The sequence below is a fragment of the Dreissena polymorpha genome, chromosome 7, assembly GCF_020536995.1.
Source record: "Dreissena polymorpha isolate Duluth1 chromosome 7, UMN_Dpol_1.0, whole genome shotgun sequence".
NCBI lineage: Eukaryota > Metazoa > Mollusca > Bivalvia > Myida > Dreissenidae > Dreissena > Dreissena polymorpha.
The window spans coordinates 24,971,373-24,993,688 of NC_068361.1; the positions used below are offsets into that span (position 1 = coordinate 24,971,373).

The 22,316-nt window shown below is 35.1% G+C and overlaps 2 protein-coding genes across 7 annotated transcripts in view; one reads left to right on the forward strand and one right to left on the reverse strand.

Annotated features, from left to right (window-relative positions):
* Window positions 1-22,316, forward strand: part of LOC127838702 (uncharacterized) — a 160,083-nt gene that overhangs the window by 124,914 nt on the left and 12,853 nt on the right. The gene's annotated exons all lie outside the window — the stretch shown is intronic.
* The window catches only part of LOC127838704 (uncharacterized protein C10orf82-like), a 54,807-nt gene that overhangs the window by 8,497 nt on the left and 23,994 nt on the right, over window positions 1-22,316 (reverse strand). The gene's annotated exons all lie outside the window — the stretch shown is intronic.

Consider the following 22,316-nt stretch of genomic DNA (forward strand, 5'->3'; position numbering starts at 1 on the left):
GTGCCTGTGTATCCCAGGGGAGATAACTGTACCTGTTTCCATAAAGCAGGGAAGAACACTACAAGTGCATGTCCATAAACCACTGAAGATCACTTTACCTAGGGGAGATCACTGTACCTGTGTATCCTGGCACCATAGATTTTGTATACTTGTTGTCACCGGTTGGCTTGGGCTTGTGTGTTTCTGAGTTGAACGAGTGGCTCACCCTCCCCTGGTGTCACAGACTGGGTCGGATGTACGTGGATACGGGTCTGAAATATATACAAACCCTCTGAACACTGAATTTTGTGAATATGGAATTAGACATCCGACTTAGGACATCTTTTGGGGGATTTAAAAAAAATCCTGCTCATTACACTACAGGTTCTGTATTTTGTAATATTCAGTCTACACTTTTAGTGTAATAAGCACTTTTTCGTGAATTTTTCATGAACAGTGATTATATTTCTCATTATTTTGTTTGTATTTTTACACATTGACACGATTTCATCTTTAAGGACTTTGTAGTAAAATCAATGTATATGATGCCATTATAATGCAAATGTAAATTCTACTTATAATTTGTAAACATTAGTAAATACAACAGGTAAAACTGCATCTAATTAAAAAGATAAGTTTATTCACACATCACATAATTGTGTGTTTCAAGACAAACAGAAAAAAGGCAAGTTAATTAGGTTTTAGCATTTGGGCAAGTTACAAATCAGGAAAATCATTACATTTTTAATGTGTAACAATAGCAAGATAAAATGTACAAAAGTTGCAATCTCTTGCACGACGGGTACATAACATTCACCTCTGTGTCATTGTGTACACACCGGTCTTTCTGACCTGTGTACTAACGCGAAAGGAATTGTGGGTAGCACTTCTTTTACGAATGAAAAGTGAAAGCGAAAGTAGGTCTGGTAATCATGCTTCTGATAATCGCTATCAGGCTTAATAGAGATTCAAAATCACATTTAAACATAATTAAATAACAATTCTTTAAACAACATTCCGTTTTAAACACACAATAAAAACGATTTTTTTTTCAATATTAACATTTTCATTCCTACGCAGAACTACTTTGGCGAAAGCATAATTCCCCAAACCAGGGGAATGTGATGAGTCTAAGCATAGAGGTGACAATAATGTAGTGACGTCACCATCTTTGTATAGAATGCCTCTGTGTTGGGCTCAGAACGGACTACTGATATGAAAGCGTCTCATTCATGTCATGATCATTCCAAGCGTTCATCATTGAGGTGACAGTATACTAAACAATCTCTTGCACGACGGTTACATTGCATTCACTGCTAAAAAGAAAACCATCTCATACCATGATATCTTATATCAGTCTTAATTAATTATTATAAAATTGATATGTTTTTTTACGTTAAGAAACCAACATACATAAATTTTATACGTCGAAGCAATGCCTAACGTCACTCAATAAAAAATATGTACAATTGATTACATTCGTGAAGTGCGTGGAATGATTCCATCTGTGTAAATGTGCAATAAAATAGTTCCAAAGAGTTGCATTTAAACTCACAAGTTTTTGCACGATTTATCGTAAATTTAAAAGCCATATTTCTTAATTTAATGCATGCGATCTTAAATATCCACTCAAATATACATTGAATGCGTTTGTTCGGTTTTACCTATTTGGTAGACAAAATGGCATGCTGAGCCTTACGCAGAGTTGTATGTGAGAGCAAGGAACGACAACTTTGCGTGGAGATTGCAAACGTTTCAGGAGTAAAAGTAGAGTGTACTTTCATAATGCTCACTAATGAGTGATGTGTGGGTGGTTGTGACTAATAAAATGTGTCAGAATTAAAATATAACTGTCACTTTTTAACAATTGCAATAACTTAAAATTCGTGTATATATACTTTTTCATATGAAATATTTGCACACCATATTAAGCAAACATATAAACGGTCAACTTTAGCTTCGTAACTATTCAAGTAGTATGCACATTAATTGAAAACTGATAAATCAAACTCATAATGCGTCAGACAGTTTATTTAACACCCTCTTTAAGATTCGATTATTTATTTGGCAATGTCATGTTTATGGGAGACAATCTAAATATCCTGACATTTTAAAACAGGCAAAGAAAGTAGAATTTGATAAATGCTGTCAATTTATAAAGATTTTAAGCTCCTGTCTACAACTCTATTGACAATGAGGATTATAACTTTGCAAGCATAACCGATAACAAAATCTAGGGGACATCTTGCGTGTGCTTCTGTAATTGTTTCGATTGAGATATGGTTTGTATTTTAAGAGCCCCATTTGCGTCTAGTACTTCTTTATATGTTTGATTTGTCTTGTTTTATTTACTTTGGGACAAAAAACGGATATCTAAGGCTTATTTTTATATTTAAGAGTCACTCTTGATACTTTAAGGGCACTTAATTTATAACGTACTGGTACAAAAAAAACATTTGACAAACAAGAATGTATTTGTTAGCAACATTGACACGGCATCAATAATAATGAATGCTAGTTTACATGATTTTCTCCCAACAGTGACCACAGTAATGCTTAACGCAGCATGTACTATAATTTAATATTATGTCATGGAATGTTTAAGTTTGTAATTCCAACATATTGTAATGTTTAGCATAGGTCCACAATGTTTTTGTTTTCTTTCAAAATCTGGTCCGGTATTAGGCCCTATTCCCAATGGGAAAAAAGTATATATTTATCCCAAATGGGACCTAAAAATCGCAATCAATGGTTTTTAGATCTCAACATTTTGTTCCTCTCCTATCCAGCTATATAAAATCAACCTTAGTAAATATAATAGTGAAAAAACTTTAATACTCAATGTTGAAGCATTTTTGGCAAAACAACAACAACATTAAATTTCCCAATTTTAGTCAAAACGCCGCACAGTTTCCCAATCCAAAAGGACCCAGCCCAATGATTTCCAAAATGGTAAAAACAAACTGGTTCATGTCAAAGCTCAGATGCACACTATCATATAAAACACTGCCAACAAGTCTGAATATTGTAATTTGGAAAGCATACATCATTTTAACAAATGTGTAATTATGGACAGACAGTAAGATGGTCCATGATGATTCTAGTATATCTCCCTTAACTTCAATTTGCTACAGGGGAATTAATTATCTAATAAAACAGTACTGATAGTTCATGTTTATTTTTTCATATATATAGAACTTTCAAAACATTATATTATGTTCAAATGAATGAATCTTCAACTCGGAAAATAATTTATTAGTTTATATATTCAATTTTATTCTCCCAGCTTCTTCTGTAAGCAATTCTAGCGGGTTGTTTTATCTAACACAGCTTATTTAGTGCCTATATTTCTTGCATTTATACCAAAGCGTTATTTTGACACCTTTTCTAAAAAAACAAACAACAAAAACTAATTAAAACCAACACTATCGAAATAACGAACGAATTTATACCAAAGCGTTATTTTGACACCTTTTCTTTAAAAAAACATAATTAAAACCATCGATATCGAATTAACGAACCACAAATACAAGCGTTAACGCGTAGTACCTGTGATTTTCACTGTTAGTACAATATTGAAGGGGATTTGTTCCTTTATGAAAGAGGTTCTATACAAATAATACACGCGTAGACGTGTTTGCCTCTGATTTCATTACGGAAGGGGGTTAGTTCCGCTATGAAAAGGGTTTTATTCCTCATATGCAAAACTAGCAAAGGTGTTTCTTCCGCGTGTGCAAAATGTGAAAGGGGTTTCTTCCGCTATGCTGTTTTTAGCGAAGGTTGCTTTTTTCGGAGGTTATTTCTTCCGTACATCTTGATAATCCACTGATAAGCGATAGCATAATGAACTTATCGAATTTTTAAGCCACATTACAGAGTCATATGTGCTGACACAGATGCGTCACAAGAAATTATCAGGTTACTTTCTATTCGCAAAATAGTGATTTTCCTCATCAGTACATGAACATAAATAAAATGAAATGGAAATAAATTGAATGAAGCATTTCATTTCAGGCAAACACTTTTTATTATTTTCATTAATGTGGTATGATTTTGATTTAATACTATGCTGTTTGATACCAACAATTTATTTATAATAATTATGTTCTGGTTCATTCTTGTTTAGACTCACAGACTTTTCCTTAGCGAACTTAGATATACGCTAAATATCATTTACTATTTACCTTTAATTTTTAGACACCTTTAACTAATTACTGTTGAGTCCAGTGAGGAACGCGAATTTACATAAAAGCGCAATCCTTAGTTTTGAGGTGGGTCGGATTGGCGGTATTTTGTTTTAATAAATAAATGAGCAAACAAATGAATTTATGAAAGTGCATCGATGAGTTTTCATGAATGATCAAATGAATTATAAAATAACATATAAAATAATGATTCTCTTTTGAATACTAAAATTTCGGTACTATATAACGCCCCTCCTTCGACCCGCATGGTCACCCACGCCTGTAATCATTAAAAGCATTTTAACTCTCTCTGCCTGGAACATTTTTGTTCACGATTTGGCAGGAAATGTGGTATAAAAGTTCCTTTAAATTTCTGTTGAATGCGCTTAATACCTCGGTCACACTCTCACGAATCAGAGCTCCGAACGAGCTACGAATACTTTTCGGCACAGTTCGTAGCTATCCTTACTGGACCGTAGCTCTTCGTACTTGATCCGGAATCAGTCGTAGTAGTTTATGCATTTCCGTAGCGACTCTTTACAAATTTTGAACATGTTCAAAAAAAAGCTACGAATTTATCGACCGTAGCGTATCCTTAGCAGTCCGTACTAAACCTTACCGATCCGTACTAGTTCGTAACGACACCGTAGTCGTCCGTACCTTTTCGTAGGCCTAAAGATTTTCAAGGACTTCTACGGATTGATAAGAACTACGGAGCGGCACGGTTACGATACATATTAGCGACGATTATCCCACGGATATTCTACGGAAAGCTACAATTCTAGTACGATGTTCAACGGATAGGCAGTAATTTGCACGATCTTGTACGATTTACTACATTACAGCACAAACAGTACGGCTATGTACAAATTGCGTTTGCGATAAATTTGTTACACTTGGAAATTGATGTGGCACAAAATGCAGATGCCGAAGTCTGGCTGCTTGACGATATGCAGATAAGTAATAATGATTCAATATCGTATAACTTGTATAGCTTTGTGCTTAAGGTTACTTTTTTTTTATTTGCAGGTAAGTATCTGCCTCATATGCCTTTTGAATCTTGCTCTTACTTTTATGTGATTAAATAATTGTGTTAAATTACTATCCGACATAATGAAAAACTAAATTAATCATACTTTCCTAAGCATAATCTACATTTGCACATCAATTATTACATACTTTAGCAGGTCAAAGAAGACAAAAGAGGTGGTTGATAAATAAGAGACTGGCTTTTAAGACGACCCGCTCTCGGCCAACACGAGACTTTGATTGCCGAACTGATAGCTGAAGATCCATCGGCTTTTAAAAACTTCCCCAGAATCGGGCCTGATATGTTCCATGAGCTTTTACAGGTCGTTGGTCCCAGGATCACGAAAAACCACGCCTGGTTCAGACTGTCCATCAATCCAGATTTGAAGTTGGCAATAACCTTATGGTTCTTGGCCACAGGGGACAGTTACCATACATTGATGTCGTTGATGTATGGGTTTCGTGTTGCACACAAAACGATGTGCAGTATTGTACGGGACGTGTGTGATGCCATATTTTCAGCATATGTTATCCAGACTCCTACTGAGTCTGAGGAGTGGAAGGCTATGGGCCATCAGTTTGCGGCTAAATTGCAATTTCCTTACGCCATTGGAGCTCTAGATGGAAAGCATGTAGCCATACGATGTCCCTAGAACGGTGGCTCATTATACTATAACTATAAAGGTTACCATTCTGTTGTTCTGATGTCCCTGGTGGACGCCAATTACCTATTCATATGGGTAAATATTGGTTTACAAGGAGGATGTTCCGACGCACAGATCTGGAATCAAAGCAACCTCATGTTGGCAATCGAAAGGGAGTTGATTGGCATCCCAGAGGAAACACCTTGTCCAGGTGACGACAGACCAATAGGATAATATATCATCGCAGATGATGCATTTGCCATGAGGACATTACTTATGAAGCCATCTCACGACGAGGCATTGAGAAGTACGAGCGAATTTTAAACTATCGCCTTTCTAGAGCCAGGAGAGTTGTGGAGAATGCTTTTATATTGCGCTCGGCGATTCCAATGCTTAATGTCTATTCTGCCACAAAGACCAGACACAGTTGAATCGATAGTTCTCGCATGCGTTTGCCTTCACAATATAATAAAGGTAGGTTATCCTGGTGATCAGAACATTCATTTGGACCAAGAAGACGATGCCCACGAAGTCATTACAGTGGTATGGAGAAATGGGTTTCTCATGGATAGTTTGCAGGTTCCAAGAGGTGGAAATCTTGCCACTATTCGTGCAAAACAAGAGATCGAGGCTCTACTTGCAACACTACTTCAACTCTATTGGATCTGTTGAGTGGCAGGGTAGAATGATATAAATTACCTTGTGACTGGCTTAGCTCTACTTTTGAACGTTTGTATACGTACAAACTATAGTACTCCTAATAATAATTTGCAATAATTTAAATGTATTCGTTCTATCTTTACAGAGCAATATAAAGATAGAACGAATACATTTAAATTATTGCAAATTATTATTAGGAGTACGAAGGCAAACACAGAATAACTTTATATATGGAGAACTAGGAAGAACGTCTTTATCCGTCAGACATAGCATTAATGTAATAAGATATTGGTTAAAGATAGTAAACACACATGATATTAAATATGTAAAACGTGTTTATGATATTATGTTCCGAGAATTAGAAACGTACCCTAATAACAGATCTTGGGCCTACATGGTAAAACTCTATTAGATAATTGTGGTTTTAACGATGTGTGGCTGAACCAAGGGGTAGGGGATGTAGAAATATTTTTGAAATTTTTTAGAGTAAGAGTTACAGATATGTTTATACAAAATTGGAAAACCGAATTGAGTGAATCAACTAGAGCAAAAACATACATATTAATATCCGATTTTAAATTTAAATCTTATTTAAGTGATGTAAATAACTCAAAGTACAGAATGTCTCTCTCTAGATTAAGAGTCTCTGCACATAAGCTTAAAGTTGAAACGGGTAGATGGCAAAAACCAATAGCTATTCCTTATGAAGAAAGAAAATGTACTTTATGCAATGTCTTAGATGACGAATATCACTTTGTTATGGAGTGTACATTATATACTGATGTAAGAAAAGCTTATTTAAAACCATGTTATTACATAAGACCAAATATGTTAAAGTTTATAGATTTATTGACCTCTCACAATAGCAATATAGTTAAAAATTTAGCTATGTTTATTTTTAAAGCATGGGAAATAAGAAATACTTATAATACGCATTATGATTAGGGTAGGACTTTTGTATATACTTATGCACAGCCTCTTGCTGTATATTGTCTTATAAAATATCCAATACTTTGCTTTACATTGTACCGATATATTTTTGATGTCTATGCTTCGAATGACCTGTGACTTTGTGTTTTTGCTTAGTGTATTTGATATTTCATGTATACTCATTGGCATATTGCCTACTGTATTATTTAATAAACTAAACTATGTATAAGTCGACGCTGTAAGCAATGCTCAATATTGAAATATATCAGTACTCTAATTACAAATACTGCATTTTTATACATGCCAAGAGTTTACCTTGATTCAAAATAAATTGGTTCAAGTACAAATTGATATTTGGTGCTTATTTATTCATTTCAATAATTTTTGCTTGGATGTAACCAGTAATAGGAACAATAACATGCAACCGTTTGTAACTGAATATTACCAAAGTAAAGTTAATACTAGAAACTCAAAACAAACTGAATCTTCAATAAAGCTTTAATAATAATAAAGAAGTGACAGAATATCAATGATTTACAGATGATTCTTTATCCTAAAACCCGATTACGAGAAAAACACATTTCACTTCCTTGAGCGAACATAAGTACATTGGCTGTCATGCAATTATTGTATTTTCTTATGTAAGCTAAATGATTAAGAACGATTGTGTGTAAAATGCAAACATTCATTACGCGCTGTTGCTGCTGCTTGCATGTTCTCTTTTTGTGAGGTATTCCGTGTATGACAATATAAGAGGCTGCGAGCGCTATGTTCAATCGTACATCGTTCCCACCAGTCCGTACCAGTCCGTCGCAATTCCTACTGCTTCGTAGCGGACCATTCTAGTTCGTACTAACCCATTCTAGACCGTAGCGGATCCGTAGTTAGATCGTACTGATACGTGTAGCATCGTACTAAATCGTACCAGATCGTAGCGCATTCTTAGTTTTATCGTACCGATTCGCGGCGCTCCGTACTAAATCGCGTCGATCAGTATCAGTCCTTACTTATCCTTGTTTGTTTTCCAACATTTTGCTAAAAGATTCGTCGAAATCCGTACTCACATCGTTGTGCTCCGTACTTACATCGTAGCGGCCTACGAATTTTGACAATTTCGTAGTCATTCGAAGCGGATTGAATCGTAGCTCATTCGGAGCTCTGATTCGTGAGGCATAACCGTGAGACACACAAACGTACCCCTGTGTTTGTTTTGAGGTTGGTCGGTTTTGCGGTGTTTGTCAATAAATGAGTAAACACATGTATGCAAGTGCATGCATGAGTGTATGATTTGAAAAGGGTTGAATAAGGATATATGGAAGAATTACCGTTCTTTGAATAGTATTACTAGGATTTCAGTACTCTATTACGACCCGCCCTCGACGCAATCAGGAAAAAATTAGAAATGCAGATTTTGTGATGATAATATATTTTGGACTCCAGGGTCACGATTTTAGCAAACTTAGCAGAAGACCACTTAAAGATGTGACATGCCCAACCACAAACTTCTGCACCTTGTTGTTTAAGAGTAGAACATTTTGAAGCATCCACTATTTACATACAACCAAAATATGTGACACTTGGGTCAACGCCAATTTTGACCTCAGGGGCATAATTTGAACTATTTTTTAAGAATACCACTAGAGGATGTAACACACTAACTATTAAACCCATGACTCTTGTTGTTAAAGTTGTTTTAGAAGTTTACAAACAATATTTAAAACCTACAAATGCAATGAAAAAGAATGATGTGAGCAACTTTGAAAGAGACGCCCAATGATTATTTCTGAGAATTTTCTTTTAAGTCTGGTAAGCGGTTTGTGAGGTGAATTAATGGATGCACACAAAGAGTGACGGACGAAGGAAATCACGTATCCTAAAAGCTCACCATTAACAATGTGTGCTTGAAAACATCCATTTAGCTATTTCGAAATTTTTAACTCTTACCTGCTAATATGAGTAATTTGACGTGTTTGTAGTCACTTAGGAAATCAAATTAAGTTACAGAACTTGTTTACTATATTGAATTTTTAAGGCCTCATTTCCAATTGTAAAGTACTGTACTGCTGAGCAGCAAACTGCATACACCTTGAACAGACTGCGTATTACTCGCAGGATGTTCTGGTCTTATACTGGTTTCATATCGCAATTTTTACTGTGCTTTTCCGGCAGGAACGGTTTAAATGAATATGAAATATAATAAAATATATACTTTTTTATTGTGAACGACACAATAGTTCAATGTGAACTATGAAATGCGAAACGTTAATGTGAAATGTTAATTGTGAACCGTTTAATGTGAAATGTTCCTTTAGCGTAAAGACTTTAATTTGTTAAGGTGCTCTTAAATAAATGATTTATTTCAATACATATTATTACAAACATATGTTAATGTATTTTATTATTTTATTCATAGACAATTACAATATATTTCAACAACGTGCTACGAATTGTAATGAAAGTGTTTTTTTAATGTGTGTAACGATATTACGATTTACATTCAAAATAATTTCATGGAAACAAGAAAATAAGTTAGATGGAAACTGCTTCTGTTCCCGCGATTATAACCCCGGGTCCTCTGACAGGAACGAATGTGAAACATGAGGAGGATTTTGTCTCACTACTGTCTAGTTGAGGTTGCTTTATTTTAAATATTTTGGTGTTCAATTTTACACTCTATAAAATGAAAATCATTCATTTGAAGAATAAAGTCTCTGTAGGGGTACTTGCTGTGACTTTATTTTTGAATATTTCTGTGTGCATGTGGTAAAAAAAACATTATCTGCTAGAAATGTATTGTTCTGCTTGAAATATGGAGACTACTTGATGCATGCTTGAAGTTACTTGGACACGCGGTTGCCTCCCTTAAATAAATATATGCACGCGACACGGTTGTACTTGTAAATATTAATAATGAATCCGTACACATGAGATTTAGAAAAAAACAAACACAAGGTTTTTCACCAATTCAGTTCTGCTTATTTTTCTACGTTTTTGAACGTTAATACAATATTAATTCTTCACACAAATGTATGTAATATGACAAATTCAAATATATTTAGATAAACATGTATTTGTAAAATATATACAAATATTCATATATGCAACCTATGAAGTACATATTCCAATATTAACGTAATGAGCAATCGTTAAAGGCGAAGGCAAAGACACAAACATGAGTATTCTGCGATAACTAGAAACACAAGAGCCGCGTTTGGCGAAAACCAGTCTTAATAGCGTCGCTTAAATGAAGTCTATTATTGGCGGAAAAAGTAGTTTAAGCGGAAAGTTTCTACCCAGATAAGCCTTTGTGGACACTTTACGCACATGCATTACTGCACACATAAGATTTACCATAGTAACGGAGTGTACGAGTGCACGAGTGTAAATATATCGATCAATGAAACTGATCTGCTATGCATCACGGAGTGGTATTTAATTAAACTAGTATATACGCACGTGAGTGAATAGCATTTCTTACCCATCGGTGCCTTGCCATGAGTACTGCCCAAACCATTACGCTCAATACATGCTTGTAACATAATAATATTGGAACATAATGGAGTAATATTAACCGCATACAGGGGCGGTTCCGGGATTTCTGGTTAGGGTGGGGGATATTGAGATTTGCTGGGGATCAAGGGGCCGCTAGGGCCCCTGCCGGGTGCAGGGCAAAGCTCTGCTAGGGTGTAAAGGGGGCGATGCCCACCGTGAGCTTAACGATTTTAATGATTTTGAAGGCTTTGACAACTCCTTCTCGAGCATGTCACGCCTTATATACTTTCATCAAAGTACCTTCTTATAATGCCAAAAAAGTTCATAGTTTATAGTTTTTGGAGCTCCACGATTTTAGTGATTTTGAAGGCTTTGACAAGTTTAAATAGGTCATTAAGATCTAGTTGAGTGTAAAACATCAACTGAATTTACTTTACTTTGGAGATTTTGGGGGGGGGGGCGTACGCCGCGTCCGTCCCCCCCCCCCCCCCCCCCTGGGTCCGCCTATGGCATATTTAAGTGTATAGGGCTTAATAAACCCATGAATGCTATACATAACATAGCAACAGGTTGCAAAACACAATACGATGCATGTACAAATCTAAACATCATTTAAGTTAAATATGCTGCAACGTCTACGAAGGGTACATGAAAAGTGAAAGACGTACACGTTAAGTAAATAAATCCAGTATTCTCCCGGGAGGTCTATTAGAATTATCTTACAAAAATGTGAAAGTATCAGTTATTATTGATTTAGTTCATAGTCCTTCTAAAACAACTGATAAATTATTAAGAAATGAATAAATTCGCTATTGCATCATCAAACTTTCCAAGTATTTTTGTTTATCAATGAAAAGAAAATCCGCCCTACCGACAGAAATATAGGATATTTGTTCATGTCAGTGTAAGATCGTTTGTTATTTCACGAGTAATCATAGAAATTATTTTGCGCCACTCGTGAAAATATTATTTATCTATGATCACGAGTGAAATAACAAACGATCTTACACTGATACTAACACATTTTCTGTTTCTTTTATGCCCCTTTTCAAGAAAATAATTAACAGCTGTTTCCTTTTCGCTAAAAAGTTACCCTCTCTCGGAGTTTCCCCCGTGGCGTGCCTCAATACATATCAAATCACAAAATGACGACATTTAGTATGACGAAATGACGTCATTATACCAGCGGAATTTCCAGTTAAAACTCCTTTACAATGTAAATAAACTGTGAATTTAAGCATAAAATAGAAAGAGCACGTGTTAGATTCGTTGGAATATCGATTTTAATTCACTCGTGATCATAGAAAATATATATATAATTATTTATGATAATCTAAAAAAAGGAAAGGAGTTCCGCAAATTTGTTCCTTTCATCGTTGAAATTTAACTTTTGTTATTTCAGATCAGAAATTTCATATTGTATCATAAGGTATAAAAAAACTAATTCATTTCGCTTAAGCTTTGACTGATGACTTATGTGGATTATGATATGTTTGTCTTAATCTTTCATTGTTACATTGTATACATCGCAGGTCCTACATGTATATCGCCACCTGGGGCTTACTCCAAGATGTAAATGTTTGATGTAACTTGTCACCAAACCGAAAACAATTTGACACACATCTTACTTCTATATGCATCAATAGTGCTTTACAATATTTGTTGCCTGTACTTTACACATAATTTATGTTGCTGTTGTTGTTGTGTTTTTTAAACGGCAGTATACTGAGAAGACATTGTACTCTGATTACTTATGTTGCTTTGCTTACTAAAGTGAGTTTAAGTGATCTTGAAGCCTGTATACACTTCCTTCAAATATACTGATAAAAAAATGATACAAATTGTTTTTAATCTTATGATTGTTTCTGTCAAACGGAAACAAATGCATAATGTCACACAGCTTTTCACTTTCGTGTTCCGGATAGTGTCATCTATAATCTCGCACTTCTTTTATCAAAGGCGACACTTGACAAACGAAGCGACACTTGATATTTTCTTGACAGTCTCGGCGACGCACGATATTTTTTCTTGACATTCGCGGGGATTTTGTCTTATGAATATGCATATACTGTTCTGCAGCTCACATTCAAACAGCGCTTTGGTAACTGCGGTGTTGCTCAGCTTAATCGCGGTGTTTGGGTTTGCTCCGGACCTTCCAGACACTTTCAGGGAGAAGGAAAGGGACTTGCCTCTAATTATCTGTTTCACAGTGTCGATGCCGTAGGGGTATCTTCCACTGATCGAATGGATAATGCATACATATGTGTATTTTGCCGCTTCAGGTATTGGTTTTGAGTCGTATGTAATCTGGGGTGGGGGTTCTGCTTTGGTCAGATTTCAGCCTATGGTCTTAACATCACATTTGGAAGCGTTGTTTGTGAAGCGAACTTGTTTTTGCATATGAGTTTTTCTTTAAAGACAGGAGTACCACGTCGTCAGCCTGGGTTGGGGATTATACAGACAGGTCGCCGATCTGCAAGTCGTTCAATAGGTCCTTTAATGTAGATGATGTAGAAGAATAGTGTACATATGCTGCTCTGCCGGGTGTCCTGTTTGATCGGGAAAGGTTCCGAAACAAACCCACGTGAGAGTACGCAACTGGTGCAGTTGTGTGGCGATTTCAGATATCTCGGAGTAACTTCCCATGGGTTCCAAGATGGTCAAGTGTGCAATTCAGCCCGTTGATTCAGACTTTGTCGAAGGCTTACTGAGCGTCCAGATAACAAGCTCGGAGGCTGCTTACACATTCGCAACAATAATCGCAAGCCTGTTGTAGCATGTATGATCCCTTTTTGCAGTTTTTTTATGAAACCCGTTTTGAAGTTTATTACATCGAGATCATGCTGAAGTTTTTTTCAATGCGTTTCATTAGCAGCTTTTCAACTAGTTGTGCGACCACTGCACTAAGATGCTTTCCTTGCCTTTGAGCAGAATGACAATAAGACCATATATAAAACCACCAGGCACTTGGCTGTTGGCCAATATCTCGTTGAAAAATTTGCCAAGACATTCTGTTTAAGTGGGGCCTCCATCGTGCAGTCGTTCGTAAGTGATGTTATCGAGTGATGTGCTTTTGTTATTCGTTATTCCTTTATTATTTTATCCAGTTCCGTTATGATTGTATTGTAGACAAATACTGTGAAGTTATGTTTGACGTCTGGTGTTTTGAGGTACACGGTACTCGCCTCAAGAGATGTGAAAGAGGGTGTTCAGTCAGGTTGTAAGCAACCATGGTTCTTTTAGTGCCCGGTGTATATCACCGATACACCTCAGCGAGATACCATTTGTATTTATCAAGTATTTCTTTACTTGGACCGACATTTTGCAAGATTCCTTCTTTTTTTCTACGGAGCTCGTGAGTTGAAATGGTTTCCGGAGATGGCGGGCATATTTTGTTTTAGATTTGGTAAGGTGAAGGTAGCGAAGACAATAAGTATCGTTTTTAGGATAATTCATAGGTAATCAAGTAGTTCTGTTCATATTTACATTCTAACTAGCAACGTATTACGCTATCAAAACAAAATAAAACATGCGAGAACGTAGCATATTCATTTGTTATTAGGTGGCAAATGTATGCACTATTCGTACCGAAGAAACCGAACTGTTAATACTGTTTATAATTACGTTTTTATATTTGAGACAGAGAGAGACTATAGACCGGCAATAGTGGGTGTTAGCAATATTTGTATTTGCAGTCGTTTTCGGTTTTTTGGTAGGTAAATAAAGTATGCATAGTTCCTACAGTCGTATTTTCAACAAATCAAATAGCGGTACCGTATTCCCTGTAATTAATTAATGGAATGACATAAAAAAAAGCTACGCATGCCTATTAACACATGCCTACTATAAATAATATACAGATTAAAAACAGTTAAAACATATTACGATACCATACAATAAGTACTGCAATATATTCGTATAATTTGTAGTTACCGGTATACGTCTGTTTTTTGTTTTTTTTTATTGTGATGCCGTTTTAATTTCTTTTAGTTAAATCACTGACTTATGTCAGTCAACCTTCTCACAAAATATATGAAAACGTCCCTTCAAAATCTTACACATTCTTCCTTCCATGACCATCACAGCCCATATGTCTTTCTTCTCTTAAAAGGTCAGTACAAGGGGCATGGTTGGGACCATCCTTATCATGGTCAGAAGAGGCAGAATGACAAACACAACGAACAAGTTTGCAAAACAAAGTTATATATATCAATATGCTTAAATGTATTTTGAAACAAATATAAATAGTTAATACTGAATGGTTGAGAATAGACGAAATGTATACGGACATGTTTGCATTCATATTTCCTATAGATTAAAAAAACCTCTCTGATGTGCAGTGGCATAGATGTGACATTTAATCCTCTTTTTTTAATAAAATGCACTCCTCTTTTTCCTTTCTCGTTCCCACGACATACTAACTAGAGGGAACGAGCTAACTATGTCGTGGAAATGACTTAGTAAGTCGAGAGAACGATATACAAACAAGAGAGGTGCAAAACTAAATAAATGAGGAGTGCAATACTAAAAGAGCAGCACATTAAATAACGTAGGAATGCATTAAACAATTTACTGCACCGTTTTTGTCCTCGTTTATTTTGTTTTGCACTCCACTTTTTCAATTTCGATCGTTCCCTTTACTTAGTAAATCGTTCAGTTCACACAGCATATCTAACTCGTTCCCACGAGTAAGTAAGTCGTTCCCTTGATTAAGTTAAAACGCTATCTTCTTTTGCTTATTGTGCCCTCATATATTTACTGCACCGCTCTTTTTTTATTGCACGCCTCTTTCATTTAGTTGTGCACCCCTCTTTTTTTCTATCTCGTTCACTCGACTAAGCTGACTGTTCTCTCGAGTTCGAGTTAGTAGGTCGTTCTCTCAAGTAAGTATGTCGTTGGAACGAGATAGAAAAAAAGAGGAGTGCAATGTAAACAAGATGAGTGATTATGAAAAAGGAGTGAATTTCACCTCTATTCCACCGTACTACTGATGATCAATACATGCATCTTACTGGAACGTTTTGAACAACGTTGATAGAGGATCACCCATTGATCATTTTGTTAACGTTTGCTCGAATCTGCCCAGCGGTTGAAGTGGAGATTTGAAGCTGATTGAAGACAACACAAAGAAAAGCCAATTTCACCATTTAACAGTATGCAGTCACATTTAAACAACTGCTGTGGAGAATCATTATGCATTTACAACATAGGCATCAATTTGCACAACCTAAGGCGCTTCAGAATAGACCATGTTATAAGCCGTTTTTTTATCCATCTAAGTGTTTACAAGGATGGAATTCGAATGTTAAGACTCCTGGGATCGTATTCCATAAACATCTTAAGTCATTTCCTAAATATTATCACTTTAGTTCAAAATTTCTATGTTTGCATTTCTTAACTAAATAAAGACATGCATATTGTTTTGGTATTCCTCAAATAACACTGACATATTGATGTTATTTGGATGTAATTTTCGATGCCTCACTATTGCAGTATGAAATGAAACACTTAAGACAATTCCAAATTTAAGGATAAAAATAACATTTAACGTAAGATGCTTCTGGAATACCATCCCAGGATAATAATTTACAAGAAAGTTAGTCAACATATATAATATGAAACCAATAATAAATAATTTGCATTTTGAATGCGATGATGTTGAATAGTATGTTGATTTTTATAAAATCTAAATAAACCATGCGACCCAAAACCATTCCGGCTATGTTTCATTTGATTAATTAAAACAATCAAAGCATGTAAAGTGTTCATAAGTTTTTTTTCTAAGATTTGACATGGTAACCAAAGTTTCGAATACACTGTAATAAGATTTCATCTTTGTTGTGATATTGTGATAATACAAATTCTTACCAAATTCCATCAACATTTAGTCATAAGGGAAGCTTCTACAATTATTACAATTTTAGCGTAACCTTCAACCTGTTGAAAAGGTTTTTAATTGACTCAATTAACCAAAATTTTACATTGACTTACATATTTTCGAGAGAAAAATTTTTACTTCTATATTTCATTTTGCCTTATCCGAAAATCGGAGTTTGCTTTACTAGATATGTACTGTAACTGTACTCTACTTTGCTGTCGGTGCCATGAACCGTAATGAAACACTTGTAAGTCCCGACTTTGATGGCATGAAAATATTAAACTTTGCATGTTTTGTTGATTTATCCAGATAAAATGGACATGAGTTAATTAGAAGCGAATTAGAAATTGTCATCGTGAGGAAATCACAAACTGTTTGGATTCCGATGAAAAACGTTAGCTTTATATAATTTTAAATCTAACATGATTTGTGATGCATAATATGCCATCTTTTCACAAAACAATACATGCATGTGTTTTTATGACGACAACACCATAAAATTATGATAACATTAGTCAGGTTTATTAAGATTATTTATGATAATTACATTCAATAAAAAATACTAAGCTGATCATGCACAATTTATACCAAGTTACCAATAACAGGTTTTGGAACTTATATGTGAAAATTGCACTACTTAAATGTGGTTTCACTGGGCCGAATGCAGAGATGACATGTTTGTCAAACGTCTCCTTTATCACATATTTAAGGAGGCACATTGTACTGAACTGAACATCTGGGAATTTCTTGAATTACTATCGCAACAGAGGGCTCTCTTTCCTTTTGTGTGAAGTAAAAGTAAGACGCGTTATTTATCTGAAAAAACAATCCCAAAAATGTCAAACTTGAGAGAAATTTATTCACAAACTCCTCAAAATTTTACAAACAATATTCACATACTTGTAGAAATTGTAAAATTATGTTTTTATGCATAGGTTTAGTAAAATATTTTCATTGGCTGGAAACTTTTGCTTTCGAAAAATAAAATCAAAATCATATGAGCATTAACATTCTAAAAAGTTAACTGTATCGTCAATGATCCATAGGCAATACCTCTGACAAACATTAAAATGTTTGTCTATATGATGTCTGGTGTGTAGCTAGACACATAAGTTATACATTGAATTTCAGTTCTCGTGTGAAAAATGTAAGTCATGTATTTTTAAGTTTAAAAACTTTGTAAATAACAAGTGTGCCCTGTCACATGCGCATATGATTCTCTAAGAATCATAAATATTTACAATATTTGAAATTAAAATGAATTTCGTGAAAATGCAATTTAATCAATTAAAAAAAATCGATCTTTGAACAATAAATTTACACATATAAACGGATAAGAATACGAAAATCAACTCCAAATGTCTGCCCTATCATCGCTTTCAAGAAGTACTACATAACTCAAGTGTTTTCACTTTCGTCACATGGTGTTTCTGATTCAATGTATTTCCGCTGTAAACGTGCATACTTAAATCTTACTGTGATTTCTTTAAAGTGACTCCACTTTCGAACAAATCTGGATCTCCGCTCCATGTTGACTTTTTAAACAAATGATCTCAAGTTTTTCTTTACAATTTACTAATTGTCTAATGCACTATTGTGGTTTATTAGCCGAGCTTACGTTACAACAATAGTTTCACCAGTTTAATACTTTTAAATCCTTAACAACAAGCAAATTCGTTGAACTGATAGCCCCCCTTCCCCTCATTTATGTTAAGACACCTATGACGTTTCATGTTAACAGACTTATTAGTTACTGAGATATAGCCCTAACAAGTTTGTGACAGACAGACGGATGGATTGCACGTTTGATTATAAAATGTCTATTTAATGTAAAACAATTTACAAAGGAAGTTTTTGTACAGTAGTGTGATATGTTAGATTTGTGAAAAGCTTGCGTCAAAATTGTGAGCTGGCTGACCTAGGCTACACACAAAGAAGGAAAAGAGCCCTACAACATTTACAGGTTTTGATTGCAAAATCACTCCATAATGAATTGCAGTATAACCACATGATTTATCGCAAAATAACCTTTAATTTCAAACTCTGTCTACAGAAAATAGGGTAAGGGTGGTGGTAGAATTAATTAAAGCAAAGTTAGAAATGATTCCGTAAATTTCAGTGGAATTATAAATTTGTTACAATCAATTTTATACTGCAATACGAACCAACATGTTTGCTCATGCCATTTTCATAAGACAAAAGGAAAGTATTGCTTATATTGAGGTATAAAAACCATTGAAAACAACTGATAACACTTTGATACGCATAAATATTCAAGTAATATTCTGCCATAGATGGTTTAGGAGATTCCATAGCATATTTATGTATTCTATATGATTAAACTATTCATGCCAATCAATTACAAATAATTTGCAAAGGAGCTTGTTTAAAATTTTATAATCAGTGTACGAACTGAATCATCTAAAAACAAACCTCTTCACCCTTTGATGGGTTTTCATACTCAAAATACTTTTTCCAAGTATATAGTCACAATGATGGTATTGTTTAGTTGAGTGTGTCTTTCAGAAATCACTTAAAGTTTCAATTAAACATTTCGCAATATGAATAAAATCTTCCTTGTTAAGGAGAACACTCCTGTCCATTAATAAGTGGTTGAAGTATGCATTCATGACTCTGTATTGAACCACTTGATAACAATATAACATTCATCCTCCTACAGTCTGAATGTTAAATTATGAAAAGTGTTTTTCGGAAGAGAGCAAAACAAAATTTCCAACTAAAAGTTTTTTAATAGATTAAACAATGTCTAGCTTTAATATTTCATGTAAAATAAATTGTTGCCTTCATACTGAAATCTGCAAACGAAATCAAAAATTCCTACATACTAATGAGGAAAAAATGTGAAAAATAAAATTTAAAAAGCAATAAGTAAATGAAGAACAAGAATCCATTCAAGTGAGTCTACAATACCCTGAATGTTCATATGTTACTTCCCGCCAATATCGTACAAAACTAGAATACCGACACTGATTTCCTATGACACATGTTTGGAAACAGACAAATCAAATATAGATTATCACCAAAATTGTAATATACTTAATACGTAAACAATACTATTAAATGTCATAATTTAATGAAGCACATATATAATTTTCAATTCTGGAAAAATGACAAAAAGCCATAAATCTGCATAAATTGATTGCATTATACATTCCTGCAATTATGATCAATTATGTATGATCTTTCTTCAGCTGTTGAGTAAAATGTGCAAAGCATTTAAAGAGAGGATAAAGGTGGATCCCCACTGCCGATCCGATCAACTCGATCATCCTGATCAACGAAAATTTCCGACCAAACCCGACCAAGCTGGACTAAAAAGGGATACACGACTTCTTCTCGACCTCTTGTCGATAACACACGACCCCCACACGTCTCATTCACGACGTCCACTTAACCATCCTCCCGATTTCCTCTTGATCATCTCAACCTATACGCGAGCCCTATACGATCTCAGCTCGACCAAGAAAACCTCGGCTCAGTCGCCACCAGATCTTCGCACGACCAGATCGTGATGGTCGTACTACAGTCTTACAAAGCGATCTTTAATAACTCGGGTAGAGGTCGAGCGGATCGGGTACAGAGCTCGTGTATGGTCGAATAGCAATCGGGAAGTGATCGTGTACGGTCGAGTAGCAGTCGGGTAGCAGTGTAGAAAATCTGTACATGAAATCGAAGAGAGGTCGAGTGGATCGTGTTGCGATCTAAAATAACTCGGGTTGAGGTCGAGCGGATCGGGTATATATCGTGTAAAAGATGTCAATCCGATCGCCACACGATTGCTACACCATGAACTCGATCCTCTACTCGACTAATACACGACGATTTCCCGAGCGCTTCTCGATCCATTTTTTACTCGACCGCTACTCGATATTTTTAGCATGTCAAAAAATATCGGGTAGGGATCCCGACCAATGCCGACCACTCATGCCGACCGAACCAGACCATTACCCGACCGCTTAGTCGGGCTTGATCGAGTTGATCTGATCGGCAGTGGGAACCCAATAACTCGATAACTCAAAGAAAATGTGTAACTGCCAAAATTCCTTTCTTTAGGATCATATTCACATATGATTAGCTCAGAAGGAAAGTTGTTCACTCTCGGAGATTTCTCAGCCTTTAGACTGCGAACCTCCTCCTCCACCTCTGCTTTTAGTAAGCACGGGCTATCGTCAATCGCTTTGTGGTCTGAAATCATTCTGACCGGGACAGCGGTCTGGTCAAATTACGTAGTTAAAGTGGTCGCTTTGTTAGATTTGAACAAAATACTATAAATGCCGCTGGATGAGATTACATAACAAATATTTAAACTGTGCTATTTGGTTGAAATATGCGTGGCGGTCAAAGGAGATGCCGTTTAAAGTTAATTGACAACTTACAGGTCGGAGCTAAGATGAGCTAGTTTCAAACTTGGCCGATATTTGATTGGAACATATATTCTGACCAAAATTTCATGAATATTGGCCAATTAATGAAGCACTTAGTGAATTTAAAAGGTTTCACTCAGGGTTATTTTTTAATAAATTCCGCTAATTTTTACCTTTACACCCATGAAGTTTTATGTTAAAATCTTGTATTGTATTTGAGATATAGCCTTGAAAAGTGACATTATACAAAAAAAAAATAACCATTGTTTAAGATAATGAATGTTTATGGTTATTGTTCATGACACTTCTTAAGTCATTCAACTATGAAAGTTTTCGCAAAATCGGCTAAGCAATGTATGAGGAGTTGAGGTCACTCGTTTGAGGCTAATAGAGTCCATAGAAGAAGAAAATGGCAAAGAGCAATTATTTAACTAAAACTATTTGCTGTTAAAATTTAAGACGACAATCTTGCATAAACTTAAGAAAGAATGAGTACACATAATAATTAGGCTTTTACATGATCGAAAGACATACAAAGGACCATACTTCTGCCACAACTGGTTGCCTCAAAAATGGCCTTACATGTATTTACGATCATATGCACATTAGCGTCTTTAAGCTGTGAGAGTTTGAGCACGATCCACCAACCATGAAAGAAAATGTGCAGCAATTATTTTTCCCAATCGAGAAATGTACCGGTACCAGTCCATTTGGGAAAATTGTGCGCAAAAAACTCCGAAGTTGGGAAAATTACAAAAGTGTTCATAAAATTATTTTAATATAATATTTTCTAAGGTTCAATTTATAGAGATGGGTTTGAAGATAATTGAAATGTTAAGACTTATAATACAAATTCTTTTTTGGAAACTTTCAATTGGGAGTTTGTAGGTCCCATTTGGAAAAAATATTTAAAAAATTAACATGGAATGGGTCCCCATATCGGACCAAAGTTTAAACAGAGACTCTGATATCATAACAGGACAAAGAGGGTTGTTTAATTGTCTTCTTTGCCCCTGAGTTTTGCATCATATATTTATTCGGACAAAAATACCCATTCTTTATTTACTATTAACTCTATCATTATAAATAAACTGTAATGTAAATAATGCAATGATATACCACCCAATATTAATAT